An 18,970-nucleotide genomic window follows, 5' to 3' on the forward strand; every position below is an offset into this window, starting at 1 on the left:
ACGAACTTTACCACTGAGTATTGCAGCTCTTGTGTGTATTTGAGTTTACTTTTTTACGATTATATTTTCGGATAAATTAGAAGAATTAATAAAGTACACATTTATAATTTGGTGGAACGAGAATGTAGGAGGACATGGGAGAACTATTGGCACAATATTTTGTACTAGAAATACATTCGAAATAAACGAAAGCATTTCGTGTCAGAAGTGAACTTAGTTTATGGACAGTACTATTTACTGCTTACGAAGTTTTGGTACCAAACATTTTATAATGAAAGAAACGTATTGTAGGTAAATAATGTTGCAAGCGTAATATGGCACAGTTAGCGGATAAAATTCTGAATATGGAATTAGATTTTTATGTATGTGTATACGTAATACAGTAAGTTCAAGGAAATGGATCGAAAATAATAAATTGTGTTATATTATTGAAGTTGAATTGAATTTCAGTTTAGCGTCCGTTTTAACAGCGAGGCTATATGAGACGTAGACCTATTGATTAACGTGGAATTTGAACCACATGAGCCCACAGGGAATCGAATCCGGGTTTTTGTATGCTTTCCGCTTAGCCACGGAATAGCTTATTATTGAAGTTGATTGCTTGACTGAAGGATATTGCTTTTAACACTGAAAACCCACAATTATTTTCCATTGAGAGTTCAATAGCGACTATATGTATATAAAAAAATAGATTAGTAAAGGAGATATATGTAATGCACGTTAGGACAACTTTGGTATCATCTAATCAGTGTAGGTAGCGACATTAATAGTGTGTTTGTTTTTATTAGGATTAGCTTTGTATACAAATTGAAATATTCAATTTACAATAAGGGATACCACTTGGAACACTATAGTTTAGTGAAATTGTTTTACAGCGTCAGGTAGAAGGCAAACAGCAGCACAATTGGCGACTACTATTAGCATCACTAAATTATAGGTATATAGTGTGAATGAGAGACCGGGATGCCTTGTGTATGTAATAATAATAATAATAAGTATGGTTAATTTTACACCTAGAAAATTATGCAATTAACATTTCATAACTGTTTTGAGGGTTGCATATGATATTCACAGACAGCCCGATACGTTTTTAGTTGAGAAGTGTGCTTAAGTATTGAATGTGATAAACTATTTTTTTCGTGCTTTTGAATTAAGAATAGAATATGTTAGATAAACTAGAAATATTTGCACCCATTGCTATGCTGTTGGAATGAAATACTGAATTTAATTATTTCAGGAAATTGTTGAGTTACTGTTTTTACTGGTTCTTTGAATGACTAAAATTTAAGATCAAGGATACATGAGAAGGGTACTGTTGTTTAAAGTGGAATTTGAGCTATTACTGTGATTTATAACCGAGGAACGTAGTCCATTTAGAAATAGGAAGAGGTAGACTTAATTCCAAGCAAATGAGAAGTGGCTTGTTTTAAGATAGTACTGGATAAAGCATACCCTTTAACTGGCCTACACACCGTCTACATGATGTAACTAGCTCTATTAAGAGTTAGGATGGGTTGCATTTTATATATAACGAAAGCTTTACGCAGTATACTTAACATTTATGCTACGTAAAAATAACGTATTTTTAAATAATGTTTCATAAGTTTTTTTTGTAAGTTTGTGATTTTTGTTTAAAAAAATGCATCAGAAACTGTACTGCAATCTATTTTGTATTTATATAACTATTACTATAATTATATTTGCTATACTTCAAACAAAATCGAGACTTAGGCCTAATAAATGACTGCTTAATATTTTTAACAAAACATACTGCATTTAAATTGTTTTGTTTGAAATATAATTGTGTTCTTATATTTGATATTGAGGAATTTCCGCCTGTACTATGATCATAAGACTTCTAAGAAGGAAGTGAAGAATAGCAAGCGAAACGAAAATGGGCCCCAAATGTGTGTAAATCAGCAATTCACAACTTTTAATGCAAGTTGGCTACTAGTATGTAACTGACAGATTGTTAGAATCTAGTAGATGCTCGCTTGCTGCTAACTTAGAGATCAGAAAACTTTTAAAAGTTCCGCAAGTCTAGTGCAAGTGAAGCGCAAACTTATGCTATGTAGGTTGTGACATACTTTGCAATGAAGCAGAAACGGAACTGGTGGGTCACATACCTAGAACAGATAGAAGATGGACGAGAAATAACATACATTGGATTTTCTAGAAATAAGGAGCGATGTACATAGAAGACAATTGAATACAAAATGTATAGATATAACATGTCGTTTAGCAGAAACTGTACAAATGGAAAAGATCAGCTGATGGAAACATGTAGAAAAAAATGATGGAGACCTTTGTTCACCAGATGATTGATATCATTTGAATACATATGAAAGTTACACTTTTATATTTAAGCTGAACGTTACAATTTTTGTACAGCGATAGGAAAATGATCTATCAGTTGGCAACACTGAAAAAACGTTAGAAGCACAAACGGTGGGTGGTTTAAATTATTTATTTTTACGTCCTAATAGTTTTTAGTCTCACATACATTAATTGTATTTTCGTTTCTTTATTATAAACATGAACATGCAAAGCATTTTGTTTATACGGTTAGTTTTAATTATTTGGTATTTGATACTGTACTGATTGGTATATTATTTTAATTACTAGAAGATAGTTGAAAAGTTTTGTGTAGCTAGACGACTATGGAAACCTTAGAGTATTGTGATATGAACATGTTTTAAGTTACAGAAGAAGGGTGAAACAGAATTATGATGAAGGAGAATGTGTAAGGAAATAAGAGATTCATGAATTTAGAGAGACAATTGAAATCATATTTAGTTATTAAACTAAAATATTTGATAAAGATCTTGAAAATTTTCTATAATTTTATCTGACATATCCAGTTAAAAATGCGCACGTTATTCACAAGTAATGTAGTTAGACAGATATTTGAAGACATTTAGTGGTACTTTGATACATTTTTAAAAATATGCCTGAATATTATTTTAACGATATATAATTGTTTGCCTAGATAGCTGAAAATCAATCATACTGATATGTATTTTGGTTATATGTTTTGTTTTCCAAGGCCCTAATACGTGATATAAGCTATTCAGCATTTTATGAACTTATTTTGTGCATCCACTACTAAATTACATCCATCAGTTCCACATTTAAATCAGTAATTTTTTAACTTATGAACCAACTAGTTATTAGTGTGAAGAATACGTTACATCATAATAAATTATAATTGACTAAATCAATTACTTCTAAGTCTTTAGTAGTGAAGGTTCAGATGTTAACTATCTCAATTGTTCAAAATTGGATTCCAATTGTAAGTGCACTTGTTATGATTACTTTTGATATTTTAGTTTCATATTTAAGTATAAAGTTTGTTTGTTTATTATCTATATAAGTAAATGTTTGTATTCATACTATTTAAAAGTTCCTATAATACATTTTCAATGAAAGGAAAATTTTCTGCATTTTAGTTTATCCGAAGAAACAATATGTAGTGTATTCCCCTGCAAGAGAAATGTTTCTGAAATTCAGTATAACAGAAAAAGTTGGTAACAAAATATGTTAATAAAAAATTTTTAGTGCAAAAAGTTAATGTTAACGTTGTAACAATAAACATTCTGCATTCTAGTTTATCAGAAGCGTTAGAAACAATATGTGGTGTAATTGACTGCAAGAAAAGTTTCTGAAATACAGTTTATCAGAAAAAGTTTGTAACAAAATATGTTAATAAAAGTCTTTAGTACAAAAAGTTAATGTTAACGTTGTAACAATAAACATTCTGCATTCTAGTTTATCAGAAACGTTAGAAACAATATGTGATGTAATTGTCTGCAAGAAAAGTTTCTGAAATACAATTTAACAAAAGAGTTAGTAACATAATGTTAGTAAAACACTTTTAGTGCCAAATTTATCTGTATAGTGTTGTAACAATAAACACTCTGCATTTTAGTTTATCCGAAGAAACATTATGTAGTGTAATTTTCGGCAAGAAAAGTTTTCTGGAACTTCGTTTAACAAAAGAGTTAGTAACATAATGTTAGTAAAACACTTTTAGTGCAAAAGTTAATGTTTAATGTTGTAACAATAAACATTCTGCATTCTAGTTTATCAGTAACGTTAGAAACAATACATGGTGTAATTGTCTGCAAGAAAAGTTTCTGGAATTTCGTTTAACAAAACAGTTAGTAACATAATGTTAACAAAACACTTTTAGTGCAAAAGTTAATGTTGTAACAATAAACATTCTGCATTACAGTTTATCAGTAAAGTTAGAAACAATATGTGGTGTAATTGTCTGCAAGAAAAGTTTCTGGAACTTCGTTTAACAAAACAGTTAGTGACAAAATATGTTAGTAAAAAAATTTAGTGCAAAATTTATTTGTATAGTGTTGTTACAATAAACATTCTGCATTTTAGTTTATCAGAAATGTTAGAAACAATATGCACTGGAATGTTCTGCAACAAAAGTTTTCTGGAATTTCGTTTAACAAAAAGTTAGAAACATAATGGTAGTAATACACTTTTAGTGTATCGTATCCACGAAACTTGTGAAATTTGGCGAGTAGCAACTCGAGAAATTTCACTTCGTGGATACGATACACTAAAAGTGTATTACTACCATTATGTTTCTAATTTTTTGTTAAACGAAATTCCAGAAAACTTTTGTTGCAGAACATTCCAGTGCATATTGTTTCTAACATTTCTGATAAACTAAAATGCAGAATGTTTATTGTAACAACACTATACAAATAAATTTTGCACTAAATTTTTTTACTAACATATTTTGTCACTAACTGTTTTGTTAAACGAAGTTCCAGAAACTTTTCTTGCAGACAATTACACCACATATTGTTTCTAACTTTACTGATAAACTGTAATGCAGAATGTTTATTGTTACAACATTAACTTTTGCACTAAAAGTGTTTTGTTAACATTATGTTACTAACTGTTTTGTTAAACGAAATTCCAGAAACTTTTCTTGCAGACAATTACACCATGTATTGTTTCTAACGTTACTGATAAACTAGAATGCAGAATGTTTATTGTTACAACATTAAACATTAACTTTTGCACTAAAAGTGTTTTACTAACATTATGTTACTAACTCTTTTGTTAAACGAAGTTCCAGAAAACTTTTCTTGCCGAAAATTACACTACATAATGTTTCTTCGGATAAACTAAAATGCAGAGTGTTTATTGTTACAACACTATACAGATAAATTTGGCACTAAAAGTGTTTTACTAACATTATGTTACTAACTCTTTTGTTAAATTGTATTTCAGAAACTTTTCTTGCAGACAATTACATCACATATTGTTTCTAACGTTTCTGATAAACTAGAATGCAGAATGTTTATTGTTACAACGTTAACATTAACTTTTTGTACTAAAGACTTTTATTAACATATTTTGTTACAAACTTTTTCTGATAAACTGTATTTCAGAAACTTTTCTTGCAGTCAATTACACCACATATTGTTTCTAACGCTTCTGATAAACTAGAATGCAGAATGTTTATTGTTACAACGTTAACATTAACTTTTTGCACTAAAAATTTTTTATTAACATATTTTGTTACCAACTTTTTCTGTTATACTGAATTTCAGAAACATTTCTCTTGCAGGGGAATACACTACATATTGTTTCTTCGGATAAACTAAAATGCAGAAAATTTTCCTTTCATTGAAAATGTATTATAGGAACTTTTAAATAGTATGAATACAAACATTTACTTATATAGATAATAAACAAACAAACTTTATACTTAAATATGAAACTAAAATATCAAAAGTAATCATAACAAGTGCACTTACAATTGGAATCCAATTTTGAACAATTGAGATAGTTAACATCTGAACCTTCACTACTAAAGACTTAGAAGTAATTGATTTAGTCAATTATAATTTATTATGATGTAACGTATTCTTCACACTAATAACTAGTTGGTTCATAAGTTAAAAAATTACTGATTTAAATGTGGAACTGATGGATGTAATTTAGTAGTGGATGCACAAAATAAGTTCATAAAATGCTGAATAGCTTATATCACGTATTAGGGCCTTGGAAAACAAAACATATAACCAAAATACATATCAGTATGATTGATTTTCAGCTATCTAGGCAAACAATTATATATCGTTAAAATAATATTCAGGCATATTTTTAAAAATGTATCAAAGTACCACTAAATGTCTTCAAATATCTGTCTAACTACATTACTTGTGAATAACGTGCGCATTTTTAACTGGATATGTCAGATAAAATTATAGAAAATTTTCAAGATCTTTATCAAATATTTTAGTTTAATAACTAAATATGATTTCAATTGTCTCTCTAAATTCATGAATCTCTTATTTCCTTACACATTCTCCTTCATCATAATTCTGTTTCACCCTTCTTCTGTAACTTAAAACATGTTCATATCACAATACTCTAAGGTTTCCATAGTCGTCTAGCTACACAAAACTTTTCAACTATCTTCTAGTAATTAAAATAATATACCAATCAGTACAGTATCAAATACCAAATAATTAAAACTAACCGTATAAACAAAATGCTTTGCATGTTCATGTTTATAATAAAGAAACGAAAATACAATTAATGTATGTGAGACTAAAAACTATTAGGACGTAAAAATAAATAATTTAAACCACCCACCGTTTGTGCTTCTAACGTTTTTTCAGTGTTGCCAACTGATAGATCATTTTCCTATCGCTGTACAAAAATTGTAACGTTCAGCTTAAATATAAAAGTGTAACTTTCATATGTATTCAAATGATATCAATCATCTGGTGAACAAAGGTCTCCATCATTTTTTTCTACATGTTTCCATCAGCTGATCTTTTCCATTTGTACAGTTTCTGCTAAACGACATGTTATATCTATACATTTTGTATTCAATTGTCTTCTATGTACATCGCTCCTTATTTCTAGAAAATCCAATGTATGTTATTTCTCGTCCATCTTCTATCTGTTCTAGGTATGTGACCCACCAGTTCCGTTTCTGCTTCATTGCAAAGTATGTCACAACCTACATAGCATAAGTTTGCGCTTCACTTGCACTAGACTTGCGGAACTTTTAAAAGTTTTCTGATCTCTAAGTTAGCAGCAAGCGAGCATCTACTAGATTCTAACAATCTGTCAGTTACATACTAGTAGCCAACTTGCATTAAAAGTTGTGAATTGCTGATTTACACACATTTGGGGCCCATTTTCGTTTCGCTTGCTATTCTTCACTTCCTTCTTAGAAGTCTTATGATCATAGTACAGGCGGAAATTCCTCAATATCAAATATAAGAACACAATTATATTTCAAACAAAACAATTTAAATGCAGTATGTTTTGTTAAAAATATTAAGCAGTCATTTATTAGGCCTAAGTCTCGATTTTGTTTGAAGTATAGCAAATATAATTATAGTAATAGTTATATAAATACAAAATAGATTGCAGTACAGTTTCTGATGCATTTTTTTAAACAAAAATCACAAACTTACAAAAAAAACTTATGAAACATTATTTAAAAATACGTTATTTTTACGTAGCATAAATGTTAAGTATACTGCGTAAAGCTTTCGTTATATATAAAATGCAACCCATCCTAACTCTTAATAGAGCTAGTTACATCATGTAGACGGTGTGTAGGCCAGTTAAAGGGTATGCTTTATCCAGTACTATCTTAAAACAAGCCACTTCTCATTTGCTTGGAATTAAGTCTACCTCTTCCTATTTCTAAATGGACTACGTTCCTCGGTTATAAATCACAGTAATAGCTCAAATTCCACTTTAAACAACAGTACCCTTCTCATGTATCCTTGATCTTAAATTTTAGTCATTCAAAGAACCAGTAAAAACAGTAACTCAACAATTTCCTGAAATAATTAAATTCAGTATTTCATTCCAACAGCATAGCAATGGGTGCAAATATTTCTAGTTTATCTAACATATTCTATTCTTAATTCAAAAGCACGAAAAAAATAGTTTATCACATTCAATACTTAAGCACACTTCTCAACTAAAAACGTATCGGGCTGTCTGTGAATATCATATGCAACCCTCAAAACAGTTATGAAATGTTAATTGCATAATTTTCTAGGTGTAAAATTAACCATACTTATTATTATTATTATTACATACACAAGGCATCCCGGTCTCTCATTCACACTATATACCTATAATTTAGTGATGCTAATAGTAGTCGCCAATTGTGCTGCTGTTTGCCTTCTACCTGACGCTGTAAAACAATTTCACTAAACTATAGTGTTCCAAGTGGTATCCCTTATTGTAAATTGAATATTTCAATTTGTATACAAAGCTAATCCTAATAAAAACAAACACACTATTAATGTCGCTACCTACACTGATTAGATGATACCAAAGTTGTCCTAACGTGCATTACATATATCTCCTTTACTAATCTATTTTTTTTATATACATATAGTCGCTATTGAACTCTCAATGGAAAATAATTGTGGGTTTTCAGTGTTAAAAGCAATATCCTTCAGTCAAGCAATCAACTTCAATAATAAGCTATTCCGTGGCTAAGCGGAAAGCATACAAAAACCCGGATTCGATTCCCTGTGGGCTCATGTGGTTCAAATTCCACGTTAATCAATAGGTCTACGTCTCATATAGCCTCGCTGTTAAAACGGACGCTAAACTGAAATTCAATTCAACTTCAATAATATAACACAATTTATTATTTTCGATCCATTTCCTTGAACTTACTGTATTACGTATACACATACATAAAAATCTAATTCCATATTCAGAATTTTATCCGCTAACTGTGCCATATTACGCTTGCAACATTATTTACCTACAATACGTTTCTTTCATTATAAAATGTTTGGTACCAAAACTTCGTAAGCAGTAAATAGTACTGTCCATAAACTAAGTTCACTTCTGACACGAAATGCTTTCGTTTATTTCGAATGTATTTCTAGTACAAAATATTGTGCCAATAGTTCTCCCATGTCCTCCTACATTCTCGTTCCACCAAATTATAAATGTGTACTTTATTAATTCTTCTAATTTATCCGAAAATATAATCGTAAAAAAGTAAACTCAAATACACACAAGAGCTGCAATACTCAGTGGTAAAGTTCGTCTCTGGTGCAGGGGTACTTGGTTCAATCCCAACTCGCGTCGTGTGGACTTTGTGGTGGACAAACACCGTGCTCGTGGGTTTTCTCGGGGTTCTTCTGTTTCCTCTCACTTTCTCCATTCCACTATTTCATTCATTTCTCGTCATCGCCATCTCCTTTAGTTTAGCCGGTATATTTGTTAAACGTAAAACTTCAAATATTTCATTCCACTTTCGAAATACAAACACGTACATATCTTTACGTCAAACAATAATACACAATCAGTAAGAAATAAGTGTGTTTTCATTCTTCATAATATGTCTTATTAACTATTTGTGCGTTTATGTAGAGTTAAATAATGAAATATATTTTAATCAGAATATCCCAACTACTCCAGCTAATATACAACATATTTCCTAACGGGTAAAAAAACTATATAAAAATTCTTTGTGTGAGAGTTCTGAAGGTCAAACACACACACATATATACACATACAGAGAGGAAGAGAGAGAGAAAGAAAGAGAGAGTGAAAAACAAAAAGTGAATAAAACCCTTGCTACCTGTTACAGAAAACACAATCAGCTGTCCCTGCTATTGTACCTGTATAATCGTTTTCTTAATAGATATAGCTAAGCGACTATGGTGGTACATTCACATGAATTCATATAAATTACATTCTGGAGACATTTCAAAGATGTAACTTTCCTCTCAGACAATACGAAACAAAAAATAAATTAACATAAACCCTCGGCGACCTTATTCAGTTGCGCCAAAGAAAAAAAAAAGATTTTTCATCCTTTTTCTCCGTTCCGTCTTTCCGTGTGCTAATCGCTAAAGACTTCATTCACCTTTTTTTCCCTCTCTTCCAACCAAGTAAAGAGAATTGCTATGCTGTATCACATCCATGTAATACAATTAAATATTAAATTAATTTATTACTAATTCTTTATACATACCCTATATACTTAAATATTGTCATTACACGCAACAAAATTATTCTAAACTTATGTAAAAGTAGAAATATGATAATCCCTACCAACCAATTACAAAAAATCACTAATTATATTTCTTAAATACAAATCAACTCCGTGTATAAATATAAAAGAGTACGAAGCAGTTAAACCGATCACGTTTGACCTTGGAAGTTAATGGTCTTCAAAGAAGAAAGAATGCTTCCTGCTGCCCTGGAAGGGTGAGTATGGAGGGTGAGTAAGTGTCCTTCAGCCGTATGTTAATATTAATGGCAAAAGGTTAGTAATTAGCATACTACCACAAGTTTAATTTAAATAAAAGGTACATTACGGGTACTTATGAACTTCAATTACAGTTCGGCAATGAAACTACATACGGTACGTGAAAAGGTAAGTTGCATACAAGTAATGAAAGTGTAAGTACTTTGGAGGTTACATATGTTCAAAGGGCAATACAGTAAGTACACATAGTAATACTAGTTACAGGTAAGGAGTATAAGTACAAAAACTAAGTAGTTTCAATGTTACATACGCAAAAAAGGCAACAATGGAGTAATGAGACTACAGTCCGGAACAGCATAATTACATGTCAGTAATTGTACCTAAAGTACCGGTAAAAAACTGTAATAATTCAAGTTCAATTACAATTGAACCTTTGTACTTCAATTTATTACTTCAATGAGAGTACTTAGAGTAATTACAATATTCATTACTTCAACGACAATATGTACATACAGTATAAGTACTTTCAAGGTCAAAAATGGTCCATGGATGCAGATTATTCTACTAACAGACCACCCGCAAAACGCCACCATAGTTGGCGCGAAACGTGAAAATTTTTTTCAAAAATAAACCCTGCTTTTCCTTGATGTTGAGCACTTTTTAATACTTTTTTCCTTCCATTTTATACATATCTTTTCTTTTTCCTCCCGAATTTTGCGCCCCCTTACTTTGACGCTCGGGGCCATCGCCCCGCTCGCCCACTCCCACGGCACGGCACGGCACTGTTGGTATCACAGAGATTATTTCATTGAAATGCACGTGAAACACAGCTTCAACAGTCCTGAAAATTTTACCGCAATCGCTGTCGGCCTTTATATAAATTACCTTGACTTCTTCGTTCTCTTCCACTGGACTTTGTGCGATAGATGCATGCCTGTCTGTTCTCTTTTTCTGTCCACTAGAGAAAAATTCCACCAACAAAAATGTTCCTGGGGCCATATCTTCAACACCTGGCCTAACACAAGTCTTGTTACCATCCAAACCTAAGTCGTCGCTCAGGATAGCTTCGTAGCTTTCGGAACCATCATTTTCAAAATCTAAATAAACGTCTGTTAGGAATTTAAAAATTTTACACGGATGAAGCTCTCATTTAAAAGTTCGAAGAAGGACCAAATTTTCGCTGTGAAATCGCAGGAAAAAAAAGTCTTTCGATTGGAGACGTTCAATTGACAGAACATTTTTCGTCTTTTATTCAAAATGTCTTATACTTCAATTGTTCTTTGTTTACTTCCATTTCTGCTGATGATAGTAGTAAAACATATATTTTGAAACGAAGAGCTTAAAGCTGCTACGAAATCAGCAGCACATTCTACAATTACTTTCTTTTGTTCCATACTCGCCTGTTTGTACGTAACCAAGTCCATCCACTGCTCGCTTGAAACCAGCAAAAAGTTGACGCTAATGATAATATTTATATGATACTTATTTTAAGTTAAAACATCATGCTGACAGTAATAGCTAATCTTCTATTGAAGTAAATAATGTTTATGCTTAGAAAACGTTATTTTAGTACACATGGAATCATTTTCCATCATGAAAAACCAATGTGTACACACATTCCCACCAGTGGCATGCTCACTGTCACGGGCAGAAGTTTTCAAATTGAAATAAATCGAAATATATTAGCATTAGTCCAAAATTTTGTGAATGTGAATTGCAAGTGCAAATTGATACTTCTACTACATACGAACTGCATTCTCAAATTTAATAATTCAATACAATAACTTTTGGTAGTTTTCTGTCACAGGCAGGACATTCAAGTTGACGTTCATATCTTTAATGATATTAAACAATTTTTATCCTGTAAACACTTTTTCAACTGCAGCTTGTAGAAAAAGAAGCATCTTGATCAGCTCGAAATTATTATAGCCAACAATGCACAATATACCGTAAAATGTTGCCCATAACAAGAATAAAAAATTTCCTCTCAGCTGACATATCACAAATTCACAATTTAGACTTAAAATTGTACATGAATTCTAAGTATAAATAAGTTTTTCTTTGTTACAAAGTAAATTTTGAGCTTTTTGCTTCATATATATGTAAAACGGCATTGGTTTTGACAATTTTTGAAAATTTGGGTTCAGGCTCACTTTCGCGTGGAATGGCCCTAAAACTGAAATTTGTAGAAAATTAATAAAATGTTTTCGAATCGAAAAGAAGATATATACGTGTATTAACTAAAAGATTTAAAAGTTGGTGTGTATTATTAAAAAATATAATTTAATTTTTTTGTACACGGAATTTGAGAATTAAAATAACTACACCAGGTAACCTAGAAATAATTAATTATAAATTTTGTGGAAAAGGAAAGAAAATAATAAAGAATGAAGTGCAAGAATAAAACTTATTCGGGAGAGACTCCCTCTCCCTATCATCATCGTCCACCAAACTTCTAGAAATGAAATAATTAATAACATAAATTGAAGCAATAAAATTCAAAATTGATGGTGCTATAAAATCTCCTTAAATCTGGCCTATTCTATTTTTAACTGTGCTAAATTAACCTAATGATATAACTACAAAATGATAATTCTATAATACCGTTTAGATGTTTTATAATGGGATTCCACGAACTCAAGGTCGTATATTTATGTTTCCTGAGAATATAATATATAGAATTTTGAGAAGTATGATCCTACAAGAAGCATGATCTGAGAATCATACTAAGTTATAGATATTGCATGTTAAGTACGTGTGTCATTAATTGCAGAAAATGTTAATAGTAGATCATTGTGGTGGGAGTTTAGTTAACCTGTGATAAAGTGAGTATTATTATATGTATAGAAGAAATGAAGATAAGTAAATATAGCAAATAAGAAATATAATTATGAATGGGGTTTAAATAATGAAAAATATAATGGTAATTAATGTTATTTGTCCTCGCCACACAATGAAATATTGTTGAGTGTTTTACCTAAAAGAATCTGCATCTAGGATCAGAAAATCAAGGAAACAAGCAAACTTATATACAATATACGCAAATTACATAATTATATGAAACAACTACTGTAATAAACTTAACTTGAGTTCGTATATGAAGAAGAATCCATCATTATATGTTGTTGTTATATTGTTATTATAAAATATGAAATAATTATTGAGTAAAATCATAAACTGATAATAAAATAAACGTTACCAATGAAATTATTTTTAGTTCTCTGGATTATTTTAATAAGTTAATATGGTAGATACTTTGGTATAATGTTACAACAAGATTTTCTGTTTACTACTTTTCGTTATGATGCTAATTTTCTGGTGTTGCTCTCCACATTGCCCTGAATCTTTATTTTCTTCTCATCTTTCCCGTTTTCTAAGCATAAATAGGTGGCGACTCCATTGCGCAGGGCCAAGACTCTTAACTGAGTTCATGTAAGTCAAATTTTAATGGTTTTCCATCGTGTAAATAAGCGTTTAATGTACAATTTTATTACAGTTTGTAATTTAGAACTGTTGCTTGATGTGGATGTATTGCCAATGAATTTAAGGGTACCTGATGACATCTTTAAGCGTCGACGCGCAACATGCATACCACTTAAGTAACAGATTACTATAGAAGAAAATAGTACAATGATATTTTTGTTTCTTACGATTGATATAACAATCTCTTTATTCAGATTTCAAATATTTAGTTTTAGCAACGCCATAAGGAAATATTACAGTTTTATTTTAGCGACTTTCAGCGACAGGGTTGGAAGTTAGCGCATTACATCTGCTGAGCTCAAATAGAAGTTACAAAAGAGAGTATCACATAAGCTTGGTAACTTCCATCCAGGAGGAGTATTACAGTGTGCCTTGTGATAGACAACCACCAACGCATGGGTTTTCTCGTCTTCTTCCGTGTCCTCCCACTTTTCACTCTACCATTTCCTTTATTATCATCATCTCCCTTAGCTTTCAAGGCACAATCGTAGGTTGTAAAATTGAAAGATTTTATTTTTTCATCATAAGACAATTGAAGAACTATGTGAATTAAGAAACAGCAAACATATGTCCAAAAAGTCACAAATAGTAAATTTTGAGAACATACCGCCACTGACCACGCATTACCATGTTGAACATGCTACATCCGGCCAGCCATAGCTCTTCATCGAGTATAGCAGCAAGGAACTGAGCATTTCTTTTTATGTATCAACTAATTTCATCAGTATTTCATATCCGTATGACTAAAGAGAATGGGGTTTGTTTCTAAGTATCTGTCTCCCCCGCAATATATTGAAATAAAATACTCTGTGTATTGAAATAAAATACTTAAGGTGGTATCCCTAATACTGTCCGGTTGTGCGGCGACGTTCTAGCCTATGAGGCATAGTCAGTGAATTGCTTTCATATTAAAGTGTAAAAGTGGATCTGAAAAGGTAGGTGGACGGTAGGTTGCAGCATGACGTCACGCCGTTCCCCCTGCCTTCTTTGCTCATTGCAATTTTTTAGAAACTGAGGGGACGCCTTACATATTTTTTTCGAGGTGGGAGGATGGCGTTCTCCCGCGATCCCCCTCACTTTTACCCTCTGGTTTATATATATATATATATATATATATATATATATATATATATATATATATATATACAACAGTAACACCCAGGAAACTGTGTTGCCAAACCAATATAAAGTTGTTTTTCTTTCAAATGGCACTACGTCAGATTATTATGTATTTCAAATCAGTATATCACCTGAAAACCTAAAATAGCACATTTGTTAATGAATGTTGCAAGCTAAGGATTTTATAGTATCACAAACAATTAAAGTTTGGAAGCCTGTGTTACACATATAGTACAACGGGGATGGACAGGGTAATGCACATCGAAAGTACCTTACCGTTGGATACTATGAACATGCTATGACTTGTTTCGAATGAATAGGAACGAAGTTACAAGGGATTCAAAAAAAAAAAAAAATGCGAAAGGTTTCATTTCGGAAACATCCTTATGTAAGTACCATATCTACTTACTTCTATGGTTTGCAATTGGAAAACAAATCACTTTGGCGTATACAGCACCTCGATATCTCAAACTGTTTCGGAGATATATTAAACATTGATAAAGTTCGCAACACTCCTGAAAATGGTGTATTTGTGGAAAAAAATTAAAATGGTAGTTGTTTTCCTTCTCTTTTATAGCATTACAGCAATAGTTTTTAGTAGCTTCATTACAACAAATTCTCGCAATTACATGACTTAAACAATACTGCAAATTTCGCCATTGCTTAACCCTTGGAGTGACTATTGTGCCCCGTTGCACACAACATGTTCTCCTTGCGAAACATTCACCCATGAAAATCAACAGGAGAAAGGCTGCAAGCAAAGCGACACCAGTACTGCTAAATGAGAACCGTCGATTGGAATGCAAAGAAAATCCCCCGACGCAAAGTAACATCACCCATGGATTAAAAAAAAAAATCAGTAGTTAGCTCCTCTGAAAACTCACAGGCTCAGTGTCTTGAAAGCCAAGTAGTAGTAGTATAAATCCTATTGCTATTATTGCAATTACAAATATCAATATTCAACAGTTCTTTTTTCACTTAGAGATACTCATCTGAGGTAAGTAAACAGAAACAAATGAAAAAGGAAAGGTAACGGCGGCCCTGAAAGTAAAACGTAAACAAATTCACCAGTGTTCAGAAGGATATTTTTAAATCAGAAGGACACTCGACCCTACTCACAGGAGCTAAATACGCCGTTCTGGATAGTTATCCCTTTCTCGCCACGTAGCAGAAATATAGCAGAAATCCAGTCACTTTTACTGGCGGTTGTGGTCGAGTGTCCTAGCGCAATGGGCGAGTAATTATAATTGTTTTTGGTGAAGGTTCAAAACCGGGCCAAGGATTTTTTTATTTTTTAAATTTTCATAACACTTTTTTCTTTAAAATAAGATGAAGAATACTCAAAGTGATTTACTTACCTTACGCGTGCAGTTTTCCTACACGAATCCATAGTAGGCAGTAGTACCAGTATTAGTAAGAGTAGTAGTAGTAGTAGTAGTAGTAGTAGTGGTTGTGGTAGTAGGAACGAATTAGAAGCCCCGCAGGGCTCGTTTTGTTCCACCTTGATTGCCATGATATTAATTTAACCCCAGCTGATTCTTCAATTTTCTTCCTTAATTCCAACAAAGTGAATTTTCTTCTATTACTATAATACACAATATATACACCAGAAGGTTTGGACAATCGCAAACTGCAAAGAGTCAGAAACATGTATTTAGTTCCTATGGCTAGGGTCAAGGGCGAAAAAAAAATATACTGTTCCCAATATACTGTTTACAGTACAGAAAGTAGAGTGGGTTGGTAGATGAGAGTGGGTCATAGTGGATTGTGGTTCCCAGTGGGTCACATGCTATGGACCCACGACCCACTGACCCACTCAGATAACTCAACATACTGGACTCACCGACCCACTCCAACTTTGATCTGATGATGGGATACTTGGTTCCTTTCCAACGCAAGTAAGCTTGAGTTGGACAACATCGTACTCATGGGTTTTCTCGGGGCACTCCAATTTTCTCCCACTTTCTTCTTCCACTAATTCGTCCATCATAATTCGCTTGCATTAATCATGGTCTCCCTTAACCTAACAGGCATAATCGTGAAACATTAAATGCAAACATCACGAAATATTAAGTGTTAATAACAGTATGTTAGAAGTTTATGTATGTCCATTCTTTAAGTAATAATTGCTTTCAAGTCTGAAACTGATACGTTGCTTTGTTACTTTGTATTTCGGAGCTCATAGAATTTATTACGTTCTGTGTAGGTATTTTTGTAGCAAAGCTTTTATAATTACTTCTGCATATCCTAAACGTTAGTTTACTATATGCCACACTGTTCAGTGATATTCAGTTATATTTATTGCAGTTATTTTCCTTAAAACGTACAGTAGAATAATTTCTAAATGAAACTATAGTGGAACGCTTTCGTTTAAAATTTTCGTACGTGCAGACGTGTGTCCTGGAGGTCCGGACAAACTCCCGAAATCAATACTTATCTGTAAGTTTTGGCTAATTTTAGGGCAACTTTAAAAATGTTAATACAATTATTATTATTATTATTATTATTATTATTATTATTATTATTATTATTATTATTATTACTGAAGATTTAAGACCTCAATATTACGTCCCTTTGCAATGTAAATAAGTATACGGAAGTTGATAGGAAAAGAAAAAGAAAGGATAAGATGTACTTTCAAATGATTTGTGTCCGAAAGGAAACGAGGGGTAGAAAGAAGGTGTCAGCTCCTGGGCAATATTAATACCGAAACTTCGGATGCTGAAACAGAAACTAAGTAGGATTTATCTTCATCACGGATATTAGTAAGACGCTTTCTTTGGATAAAAGATTTTGGATTATGTATGCGTTATATTGATATTTTAATGAAATATACATACGAATATAAAAAGAATAGTTCCTATTTACAAATTTTGGTTGAACGGATATATGGAATGTGTTGGAAGTAGCGAACGAAAATATTTCTAGCAGTAGGAGTAATAGTGGAAGACGTTCGAAATAATTGGTAGGAAATAATATCGTTTCAGGCATATTTATGACCCATATTAGGCCCTAAGCATGATCCTTATGTATTCATGAATTGTTTGCTAACCACGTTACGTTCTCCTACAATATGAATCAAGGTTGTAGGCAGACATGTGACGTCATATTGCTAGTACAGTATTTCCTCTGCGAAGAAAACAGTTTCCACTCTAACTTGTAAGACCGAAAGAAATTGATTATTTTTCATTTTATTACACATCAGAAGTATGAATATTGTAGTTTGGTAAAAACAACTTACCGCAGCGGGAATCGAACCCCGGACTCCTGCATTATGAAACGAATGTCACGCCACTACACTAAGACTGCTCTGCTAAGTAAGAGTCAAAAAGCATTCGTGTATATAGCAAACTGCACACGTTTATGATAACGACGAAACACACTGATTTCGGTCATGATAAAATACTATAGTCGAGAGACTTTAAATTTAAATTAGAAAACAAAAATAGACATATAAAGACGCAAGGACATGAAGAGGAAACTGATTTTAAGAGTAATTCGACCCCTTAAGTGGAATCTCATGGCTCAGATCATTTTGTTTTCTGATTCACCGAAAGTATCTCCGTAACATGTGTCTATTATACTTAGTAATACTTGTTTTACTGTTATTTTTAGTAACCTTGAACGACAGGGAAACGAACACAGATACATCGACCACATACAATTTCAAAGCATCACCCACCGGGATCTCTATTATACTTAGTATTATTTCTTTTACAGTTATTTTCAGTAACCTTGAACGACAGGGACACACAGATACATCGACGACATACAATTTTAAAAAATCACCCACCGGGATCTCTATTATACTTAGTATTACTTGTTTTACAGTTATTTTCAGTAACCTTGAACGACAGGGACGCGAACAGAGATACATCGACGACATACAATGACAAAGAATCACCCACCGGGAATGCTACACGGGACGGCGAGCACTGAACTATCTGAAGCAGTGATGACGTGAGTCAATGAACAACTTGACCAACGACCCACCATGAACCACCACTCACCGTGACCTACTCTGACCCACCACCAACCGTGACCCACTCTGATCCACCACCCATCAACTCACCACCCACCAAAACACATCATCATCAACTCTGACACATGATC

The 18,970-nt window shown here is 32.3% G+C and overlaps 2 protein-coding genes across 3 annotated transcripts in view; both read right to left on the reverse strand.

Annotated features, from left to right (window-relative positions):
• The window catches only part of LOC145686733 (alpha-(1,3)-fucosyltransferase C-like), a 30,495-nt gene extending 14,043 nt beyond the window's left edge, over positions 1-16,452 (reverse strand). Inside the window, exon 1 of the mRNA XM_081760352.1 lies at positions 16,216-16,452. The gene's annotated coding sequence lies outside the window, so the exon portion shown is untranslated. The remainder of the gene's footprint in view (positions 1-16,215) is intronic.
• Positions 1-18,970, reverse strand: part of LOC145686734 (uncharacterized) — a 274,285-nt gene that overhangs the window by 198,533 nt on the left and 56,782 nt on the right. The window lies entirely within an intron of this gene.

The sequence above is a fragment of the Thermobia domestica genome, chromosome 5 (genome assembly GCF_964235325.1).
Source record: "Thermobia domestica chromosome 5, izTheDome1.hap1.1, whole genome shotgun sequence".
Taxonomy (NCBI): domain Eukaryota; kingdom Metazoa; phylum Arthropoda; class Insecta; order Zygentoma; family Lepismatidae; genus Thermobia; species Thermobia domestica.